Consider the following 11,614-nt stretch of genomic DNA (forward strand, 5'->3'; position numbering starts at 1 on the left):
TGGAACTCACTTTGTAGACCAGGCTGGCCTCGAACTCAGAAATCCACCTGCCTCTGCCTCCCAAGTGCTGGGATTAAAGGCGTGCGCCACCACACCCGACATTATTTTATTTTATATTTTAAGATTTGTTTTGATTATTTATTTGTTTATTTTCTATGAATTTATTACTTGTGTGCCTGTGCGTGTGTGTGTCATTGTGTGCACGAATGTGCTCATCAGTGCCCATGGGAACCAGAAGAGACTGTTAGAACTGCTGGATTGGGAATTACAGGTGGTGGTGAGCAGAAGGATGTGGGTTCCGGGAATAGAATGTGGGTCCTCTGCAAGAGGAGCAGGCATGCTCTTAACACCATTCTGCATACTACTACCACTACTGACCTTGTAGCTCTGACTAGCCTGGAACTCTCCATGTAGACCAGGTTGCCTTTAAACTCACAGATTCACCTGCCTCTGTCTCTTGGGTTCTAGAGTTCAAGGAGTGGTGCACCATGCCTACCCTCCTATTTGTATTTTTACATTATTTATATGTATGTGCGTGTGTGTCTATGTGTGGGTGTGAGCATGTCAGTGTGAGTTCCTACAGAAGCAAGCCTTGTGTAGCTGGGCAGACTTTTCTCTATACAAACTGTTCTCTACTTCCACAATCTCCCTCATCCTGTACCAGGCAGCGAGCATCTTGAGAGCGAGTTTCAGATGTTGGGTTTTGGTTGTCACTGTTTTGTTTTGAGACAAGGTGTTATGTAGCCAGGGCTAGCCTCAAACTCATTATGTAGCCAAGTAACACAATGAATCTCTCTCTTATCTTTCAGCTTCTACTACCTGAATGTACCGCCTAGTCTACCTCCTAGTTTTTCCTTTCCTTTCCTTACCTTTCCTTTCCTTTCCTTTCCTTTCCTTTCCTTTCCTTTCCTTTCCTTTCCTTTCCTTTCCTTCCCTTCCCTTCCCTTCCCTTCCCTTCCCTTCCCTTCCCTTCCCTTCCCTTCCCTTCCCTTTCCTTTCCTTTCGTTTTCCTTTCTTCTCTGTTCTTTCCTCCCACTTCTCTTTCTGTCTGTCTTCCTTCCTTCCCCCCACCCCCTCTCTCCTACATGACTGCCTTGCTTTCTGACTGTGGCCTGAAGGAGCAGAATTAGCTCTTCTTCAAGCTCGAGCTCTGCACACCAACTACCCAGCCACCCTTGTGCTGGCAGGATCCCAACATTTTTGGCTCTGATTACTACCAATTTTCAAACCACTGAAACCCATTCCCTTGAGTGGGGGGAGCAGAAAACAACAACAGCCAAACCAAACCAAAAATCCACCATAGAAGCCAGTGAGATGGCTCAGCAGGTAAAGGTGCCTGCTCCTGAAAGACTCCCAGAGGAGCCCCTCACACAGGCCTCAGGATAATAGCAGACCCCCAAGAACTCACGAGAGACCAAACTTGATGCAAACCACATGAGGGTTTATTCGGGGAAAGCCAGAGCTCTGGGGACGACTCATATCCCATGCAGGAGTAGAGGAGTCGACCTCGAGGGGGAAGGGGTCCCAGTTTTTATAGACCCTCAAGGGGGAAAGGAGAAGGGGGAAGTAGGGGATTTCCAGATCTAAACAATATCTATTCTCAAGAAACGGGTATGGGAGGGGTACAAGGAAAGAGTCTGGTGCAGGTGTAGCAACTCCGGATTGGCCCGGCTGTGGTTGCTGGGGAGGTTTACTGACTTTTCCTCAGCAACCAATATCACAAACACCCCCGGCAATGGGCTTCATCAGTGGGCACACACATGGGTTCAAGGAACAGTCAAAACATTGGCAGACACACGGGTTCAAGGAGTGGCCAGAGCATTGTGCACCTCTATTTTTCTAAATCAGTGAAGCTACTTCTACTAACAATGAAATCTATTTTGCCCATTTCAGGACTTCTGTGACCTTTTACATTCTGTCAGCATCTTTCACTCCCAAGCCTGATGACCTGAGTTGAACTCTGAGACACATGCTGTTGAAAGAGAAAACTAACTTCTGCAAGTTGTCCTCTGACCTTTGTATGTCTGACATACATATATGGCACATATGTTCTCATACACATGTGTATGAGTACACAAAACATGTAATTGAAAGTGTAACACAACTTAAAGTAAGATAGAGAACATTTGATATTAGCCTGGTCTTCATATACTTCTGCACAGGAGAGTGAACCCACCCACATACCACATGAACATGTATGCTTGCATGTATGTGCACTCACGCACACACATGGGCACACACACACAAGCTCACAGCACATCTAAGCTGATGCTCATCCCCAACCCCAATATGGCCCTGCCTCACTCACCCATGTTACTCACATGCCCCCGGAGCTGCTGGTAGGACCAGGATTGGAGATATGCCTGAAGAGAGTACAACAGAGGAATCTCAATTGGCTAAGAAATACTAAAAGAAATGTTCAATGTCCTTAGTCATCAAGGAAATGTAAATCAAAACAATTCTGAGATTCCACCTCATACATCAGAATGTCTAAGATCAAAAACTCAAGGAACAGCACATGCTAGGGAAGATGTGGAGCAAAGAGAAGCACTCCTCCATTGCTGGTGGTTGTGCAAACTCCCACAACCACCCTGGAAATCAATTTTGTTGTTTCTCAGAAAACTGGGAGTAGTTCTCCCTCAAGACCTAGCTATACCACTCCTGAGTATATACCCAAAAGATGCTCCACCATCTCACAAGGACATCACTCAACTATGTTCTTACTAGTCAGAAACTGGAAACAAGCTGTTCATCAACTTTGTCCATCAACTGAAGAATGGACAAAGAAGATGTGGTCCATCTATATAATGGAGTACTATTCCACTATTAAAGACAAGGATACCATGAAATTTGCAGGCAAATGGATGGAACTAGAAAATACCATCCTAAATGAAGTAATCCAGACCCAAAAGGACATGCATGGTTGCTATATCCACTTGAGTAGTGACAAGCGCGACAGGCCCTGAAAACCTGGGCGCTGTCCCAAGGCCAAAAGTTCACAGAAACTTAAGTCTTCTAGAATCGTGGCATCCTATATAAAGAATGCTCTAATGTCCTTGCTTTAGTTGGTAAACGGATCTGTATGCTTTCCCTTAATATTGCTTTACTACAAGTGGTCCTAAGGATTGATATTTTGACATATAGCTAAGTTAGATTCTAGGCAGTCCTTGATCCAACCTTGGGCATGGATAGCTAAGTCACTGCCCTACACAGAAATTTACCATCACCTAGGAAGAAGGAAGTTTGTGATCTAAGTGGGAACCAGAGTAGATACTTAGAACTATAGATAGCTGAGTTACACCCATACGCAAGTATTTACAATGGCCTAGGGGGAAGGTGGACTATACAATAGACCAGAATAGGAACTATGGTAAGGGCATGAAGCCCTTGACTCTGGCTTCTTTTTTTTAAATATTTATTTATTATTATATTATTATACATAAGTATACTGTAGCTGTCTTCAGACACACCAGAAGAGAGCATCAGATTTCATTACAGGTTGTTGTGATCCACCATGTGGTTGGTGGGATTTGAACTCAGGACCTTCGAAAGAGCAGTCAGTGCTCTTACCCGCTGAGCCATCTCACCAGCTCTGGCTCTTACCCGCTGAGCCATCTCACCTTGACTCTGGCTTCCAAGATTAAGTGGACCTTAGGTGGAGCTGTTTTTGATCCCAGTTGTTAACATTGAATTTTACCCCAGTTGTTTCCTGCCAGTTCTTCCGTGTTTGCATTTCTCTGTTTTGTGTAAGAATCCAGTAACCTCTTTGTACCTTGCCGATGTGTCACCCAACTTCCCTATTTTCTTCTTTATAAAAAGTTTGATGCTCGATTTGACAAATTACATTCAGATCCACACTCCCTTGTGTCGAGTCTGTCTGTCAATTCCCCTCGACTCCTTGCCCACCTGCACTAGAGACCCATTCCACGCAGACAAGGGACCAAGAGGGTCTGTGGCACATGGTATGTACTCACTTATAAGTGGATATTAGTCATAGTGTACAGGATAAACCACAAACCCAAAGAACTCAAATAATAATGAGGGACAAAGGGATGCTGGTTACATCTTTCTCAGAAGGGGAAATGAAATAGATATCAGAGGTGGAAGGATGGAGGGAACTGAGTGGGAGAAGGGATGGTGAGGGGAGTGGGTCACGGTGGGATATCAGTTGTAGGGAAATTAGATGTGAGAGAACAGAAATCAGAGGTGTTTGGGGAGGAGCATCTCTAGGACATGCCAGAGACTTAGGATGTGGGGGGAGGCTCAGGGTGTCTCTGGAGGTGACTCTTGCTGAAATTACTAGCAGTAGGGGATAGGGAAATTGGGAACTTCCTGTAGCCAGGCAGGACTCCCAGTGGAGAGATAAGGACAGCAGCCCACCAACAAAACCTTTGACCTAAAATGTGTCCTGCTTAAAAGATGTGAAGGGACAAAGATAAAACAGAGACAGAAGGAATGGCCAACAAATGATTGGCCCAAACTGAGACCCATTTCATGGGCAAGCACCAGTCCCTGACACTATCAATGACACTTTGTTATACTTGCAGACAGGATCCTAGCACAACTGTCCTTTGAGAGGCTCCACCCAACAGTTGTCAAAAAGAAATGCAGAGGCCCACAGATGAACATTAGATGGAGCTCAGGGAGTCTTGTGGGAACATTGGGAGAAGGACTGAGGGACCTGAAGAGGACAGGGACTCCACAGAAAGCCAACAGAGTCAACTAATCTGGACCTCTTGGGGTCTCTCAGAGACTGAACCACAGACTAAAGAATGAGCATGAGCCGTACCTAGGATCCCCACACATATATAGCAGATTTGCAGTTTGATCATCATGTGTGTTCCCCAATAACCAGAGCAGGGACTGTCTCTGACTCTGTTGCGTGCCTGTGGATTCCATTCCCAGAACTGGGCCTCCTAGTCTGGTCTCAGTGAGGGAGGATGTGCCCAGTCCTGCAGTGACTGGTGTGTGTGAGTGTGTGTGTGTGTGTGTGTGTGAGTGTGTGTGTGTGTGTGTGATTCCCTAGGGGCCTTCACCTTCTCAGAGGAGAAAGTGAGTGAGAATGTGGGAAGGAACTGTGAGGGGGAGACTAGGAAGAGAAGGGGAGCTGATATTGGGCTGTAAAGTGAATAAATCAATCAACTAATTAATTTAAAATATGAATATATTAATTTTAAAGACATTAAATTGTTGACACCATTGCTCTATGTTTTCACTCCCAAAAGGTGCTTTATTTTATCATGACAAAAACACAATTGAGAGATTTTAAACTTTTAAAAATTTGAAGGTTTATAATGTTAAAAAGATTAAAAATCACTGTCTTAAAATATGCTTAGTTTGTTTTCACTAATGTTATTAAGCTATAATATAGCTTTAGATTTTATAAGCTATAGATTAGTTTATAAATTAAATAATTTAGGAAACTGTTATGTTCTACAGTCACTCACGATATAAAGGTGAGAAGAGTTTCCAGTATCTTTATGGACTGTGTTTATAGATTAAAAAGTTTTATTTTGATACTAGAAGTGCTTTAACTCAAAACCATGATTTTTAATACTCAACCCTAATAGGGATGGAATCTTCTCTTAGTTTCACGAAAGCTACTGTAATAAAGAAATGCAAGTTGGTAGTCATAACTATAAATGATCAAATCTTTAAATGTGTTCAGAAATGGATTTGAAGTCCTGCTAAAACCTGATGTAGTTAGTTATGACTAAGCTTTCTTTAGTCTCCTAGTTAATGCTTGCAAGGTACAGTTTCCAGCAGATACCTGAAAACAGACAAAGATTATTTATCTCAGATGTGTTCCCAGGCTAGCAGGCCTCAAATCCATCAGAGAATCTGTTGACTATGGCATTTCACATATTTAAACTTATTATGACAGAGACTCCCAAGTCCTAACAGTGACTCCCTCAAAGTCTCCAGGAAGACACGAGCATGGAGACACAGGGCTCCACCTGGATTATAGTATGCTCACCACTGAGATAGAAGGCCCTCAATGCCTTGCCAAATGGTAGCACTCAGCCTGAACTGTGGACAAACAGGACACCTGGAGAATTAATGTCCCATGCTGCCTAGGATAAGTTAAGGTCAGTCTCTCCCATGTTCTTCCTCCACAGAAAAAGCTTCTCATCTTCTGGGCCTGATGGCCAAAGACTGCCTCTGCCCTAAGTGCCATGGAGACCACAGGACACTGGGACAACTGTCTAGGTAGTGGGCTGTGGTCTAGTCTGTCATTTTAATTGGTACATAGGCCATTAATATTAGAATATATCCTTCTTGGGCTGGAGAGATGGCTCAGTGGTTAAAAGCACTGACTGCTCTGCCAGAGGTCCTGATTTCAATTCCCAGTAACCACGTGGTGGCTCACAACCATCCGTAATTGGATACAATGCCCTCTTCTAGTGTGTGTCTGAAGACAGCTGCAATGTACTCATATACATAAAAAGAAAAAAAAACTTAAAAATAAAGAATATATCCTTCTCTGCTCTCTGATAACATTGATGGCTAAGCTAACTGTACCTGTAGCTCTAAGCCAGAGGACAACAGACAACTAGCTCCTTACTCCAAGGTAATCCACCCCCATGTTAGTTCATTAGTCAGTTCATTAGCTAGTGAAGACTATTAGGTCTCTGATTAAAAGAGGCAAACAGGTTTGCCTTGCTCACAGGCTTCATGTGAAAGGTAAACATGTTTCAGAGTTAACTTTCTACTGTTCCTTTATCTAAAGGAACTCACTTTACTTCACAGTGACTGCTTCCAGGAGTCAACCACCTGTGACTCACACTGAATCACCAGATAGGACAAAGATGTAAAGTTTGTGTGCAGCTGAGAAACTTAAGTTATGAGGTCCTAAGAAAGTGCTTTAGGGTTTAGTTTGGTTAACGCAAGTGAAAGCTTAAATGGTGATAAAGTGGCTTAATGTATATAAAACGAATTAAAAGTTCTTTAGATTTCCTCCTCTTGCTATGTTACTGTTGTTTTAGCCCAGAGTTCTTTAAAAAAAAAAACATTTATTTATTATTATATCTAAGTACACTGTAGCTGTCTTCAGACACACCAGAAAAGGGTATCAGATCTCATTATGATGGTTGTGAGCCACCATGTGGTTGCTGGAATTTGAACTCAGGATGTTTGGAAGAGCAGTCAGTGCTCGTAACCACTGAGCCATCTCTCTAGCCCCCTAGCCCAGAGTTCTAACACTGATCAAGCCGGGCAGTGGTGGCGCGTGCCTTTAATCCCAGCACTTGGGAGGCAGAGACAGACAGATTTCTGAGTTTGAGGCCAGCCTGGTCTACACAGTGAGTTCCAGGACAGCCAAGACTACACAGAGAAACCCTGGCTAAAAAACAAACAAACAAACAAACAAACAACAAGGACCAAAAAAAGAAACAAACAAAAAAAAAACCAAAACAAAACAAAAAAAACCCCAAAAACCAAAAACCAAAAAACAAAAAAAACCCACTGATCAATGGAGCTCTGATAAGTTAGTAGTGTAACTCTGGTAAAGCCTTCCACCGTATCCACTATTACAGTCACAAGCTCAAGATTTTAAATTTCCTTTGGTTGTCTTTTAAGTATAGACTTAAACTCTGCACACCCCCTCTTCTCCACCCTCACTGTAGTCCCAAAGCAGCTTGCAGCAATCTCCATCAAAGAAGTTNCTAGCCCATTATTTCTACCCCAGCCTATGTCTGCCTTAAGATGCTCCCACGGGAGTTGTCAAAATGGAGGGTACAGGACTGNTCCTCAGCCTGCAGCAATCACAGGAGCTCTCCACAGCGGCTCATCCTTTCCCCATCTCAGCAGCAGCTGTCCTGCAAGAGTCCTCCTCAGTGGCAGCCCCTCCTTTCCAACCACCACAAGAAGCTCTATAGAGATGGTGCCGCAGCCAAGGCCATCTGGGACCAGGCAGGACTTTCCACTCTAAGCCATGGGCCTGATGCTGGGAAAGGGGTGGAGGGTGGGGTGGAAAAAAAGCCACCAATCCTTTCTGCTGAGCAGAAAACCCCACCAATCCTTGAACATGAAAGCCCACCAANTCTTGAGCACCCCAAGATCAGGGCTTGAAATCCCCAAATCTCCAGTCTGGAAATCTCTATCATGAACACTAAGAAATCCTATATAAGCCCTACTATTTGTTCAATTCNCACTCCTGTAAGCAGGGGCAGCCATCCCTGAGTTTGTAGCTCCTCTCACTTGACACTCCAATAAGTTTCTTTTATGAGATTTGCTGCCTTGTGTGANACTCATCGGAAGAGGCCAAGAAGCAATGAAGAGAAGAAAGGAAGAAGGAAGAGAAGGAGCAGAGCTGAGGCTCCTCAGGGATTCCTCAGCTCAGCTGGGAATGCCCTCCTCTGGGAGCTGCAAAANCTATGCTGAGGAGGCTGTGTGGTTGTCTCAGGATGCCCTTCCCTTGGAACACGGTCCCACCTCAGAGCTGTGTGGTTCCTGCACTCCTGTGTCTCANGATACCTTTTCATTGCAATACCTTCTCTACTCAGAGCTATATGGTCACTGGGCTTCCAAGACCCTTNGATCTGAGCAGAAACACTCACAATCATGGCTATTCTATGCTCTATCTGTCTGCCTGTCTACATGTCCACTTGTCTGCCCTTACTCCTCTTCATTCCCCCACTAACCCTCCTTTACCCAGGATCTGCTGCATGGTGTAATTACTCAGGAGCACACCTTGCCATGGGACCACTAGATACCCACCCCTTACTCCACTGTATTTTATTTTATTTTATTTTATTTTTGATTTTTAAGTTTTTCTTTATTTTTTGAGACAGGGTTTCTCTCTGTAGCCCTGGCTGTCCTGGAACTCACTCTGTAGACCAGGATGGACTCAAACTCAGAAATCCACCTGTCTCTNCCTCCCAAGTGCTGGGACTAAAGGCGTGGGCCACCATTGCCTGGGTCCATTGTATTTTATAACTGTGAGAGTTTCCTCCAGGCCACTCTCCAAGATTAAAGAAGTTAACCAATCTACACATAGGGAGAAGATTTAACAAAACCAAGGAGAGTCATGGAAAGTACTTACCAAATCCAGAAAGACCAATCCCACAGTCAGAATCTTGTAATCCTTGAATTGCCCCATAAACAGTTCTATACAGCCTAGACTCTTGTTTTATTATAAACATGAATCCATCATACAGCATTATAAATTTACCAGGTTCTTCCTCCATAAAGGAGTGGATTCACTGTGTCAACTTCCAGAGTGAACACTGTCACCTGACAGACATACATATTGTCAAACAGAGGAATGTGGTAATAGCTGTAGCCTTGCCCATTGGTGCTGAAGTCCAGCTGGCTCTATTACAGAGGTGCTGAGGGAGGCAGAGTTCAGGGTCGCAAAACAAGATCTTTATTCACAGTTCTATGTGGGAAGACTCCTGGCCTCCAGTGAGCCAGCAGTAATGTTTACTGGGAACACAGAAGTCCTTGGGCTCAAGCCACTCTGGCCCTTTCCACTGCCAAGTGGATAGAGCACAGAAAGGCTGCTGGAGCAATGCTGGAATTCCAAGTTGGTGGAGGGTGGNGCATGGGGCATCTGATGGAGTGGGGTGGGTTTGGGGAGGGTCTCCTCTGCTGCTTGACCTATGGATTAGCTGCCCCAGAGCTTAGTTATTGTTTCTTTGTTGTTTGTTTCCTCTCACAGATAGAATAACACAGTACAGACTGATCAACGGTCTCTTCAATGGAAAAGAGTGTGCACACCCGACTTCTAGTATAGCAACAACTGCAACGCAGATATAAAGCGCCTAAGCCCATGCTGATTATATTTCTGAGCCTAGATCATTCTTTATACAGATGTGTTCTCTCCTGATTGTCTAATTAATACTGAGAAGAGTGCTTGACTTTCATTTTAAATAAACTACAAGAGCAATATGTCCACATAGCTCCAGATGTAATACAAAACAATCAATCCTATTACTCAATAGCAAATCCCCCACCATCCTCTAAGCTCAACCTTTCCACACACTGCACCCTCAATGACTTACATGAGTAGGGCATGTCCTTATCTGCCTATATCTACTGAGGATTTGGCTCTACTCCCCAGTGGCATTCTGGAGACTCTCAGGTAAATTCTTAAGGCAAAATAACACCCATTGCAGAGCAGGTTATTAGCTTACTAAACGATGCTCCTGCTAAAGTGGTAGCTCACATAATTAATTTCTTACTTCCTCATCAACTACTTATCCTTCCTTCTGCCTCTTCACCTACTGGAATTACATACCAATAAGGTATAGAAATTTATACATATCATAATTCCCTGCAATGATTTATCACTTCTTATTTAAAAAAATTATACAGGCAATAATGATGAGAGGTACAGGTGTTAAACAGCTTACTGGTAAAGAGCATGTTGATTATTTGTTTCACTTGATAATATTTGATTATAATTGGCAGATTTATTAGCAAGTTTCTCAAGATCTATAGGTAATCAGTATCCTATAGATTCCCTTTTAAGATTTTTTTTGACAATATCACATGGATATTGCCTAAAATTACATCTAGATATCATATAGAGATTTTAAAAATGATTTTCCAAAAAAAAATAAAAATGATTTTCACAGATGGTTCTTCAAAAGGACAAAGAGCATATGTTTTATATACAAATCACACATACTCTGTTGCTGATAGCCCCTGGGGCTCATTGTATTTGATGTTAATTCTGTTCTCCTTTGAGGGGCAGTGAACAAGGAATGAGTCAACACTCAGGTGATTTCCTGTAAACCTGCTTCACACCTTAATTTTTTTTTAAGATTTATTTATTTATTATATGTAAGCACACTGTAGCTGTCTTCAGACACTCCAGAAGAGGGCATCAGATTTCGTTATAGATGGTTGTGAGCCACCATGTGGTTGCTGGGATTTGAACTCAGGACCTTCGGAAGAGCAGTTGGCGCTCTTAACCACTGAGCCATCTCGCCAGCCCCACACCTTAATTTGTAAGTAAAGGCTAGACCAGGTGATTTGGAAAAGAAAGAGGGGAAGGTGGAGCTGAAGGTTTTGGAAGAGAAAGGGAGAGAGGATGATGAGGATGAAGGAGAACAGAGGAGGAGGTGGAAGAAAAGCAGAGCAGAAGCAGGTGTATCTCTAAGTTCCAGGCCAGCCTGGTCTATAGAGCAAGTTCCAGGACTGCCAGGGCTACACAGAGAAACCCTGTCTAAACAACAACAACAACAACAACAACAACAAGATACCTCAGATTATTATTATTCAGACCTAAATATGTAAGAAACTCTACCACTTTGCACAGTATAGGTGAGCTGAAATTCTGTAATGAGCCAGACACATGAGTAGTATTGTATGCTCTATTTGCCTATACAGTCTTTTGAAGTCAAATATACAGGTATAGTGGATTTAAAAAAGGTCCTAGATATTAGTATAAGGTGTGATGGTAGACAGGGTTCTATGTGTTTATGCTCCATCCCACCCCCACCCCCAGCCTGTGGGACAGAGAGCAAGTTTGTGGGCTGTGGGCATCTTTTCCTGCCCATATCCTGTTGCATGGCAGAACTCTGTCTCTGTCTGTCTTCCTCCTCCTGTGCTGTGCTGCCTGGATTTGATTTGACTTTTATGTGTCCTAGGCATAAAACAACTTTGG

The sequence above is a fragment of the Mus caroli genome, chromosome 5 (assembly GCF_900094665.2).
Source record: "Mus caroli chromosome 5, CAROLI_EIJ_v1.1, whole genome shotgun sequence".
Lineage (NCBI taxonomy): Eukaryota > Metazoa > Chordata > Mammalia > Rodentia > Muridae > Mus > Mus caroli.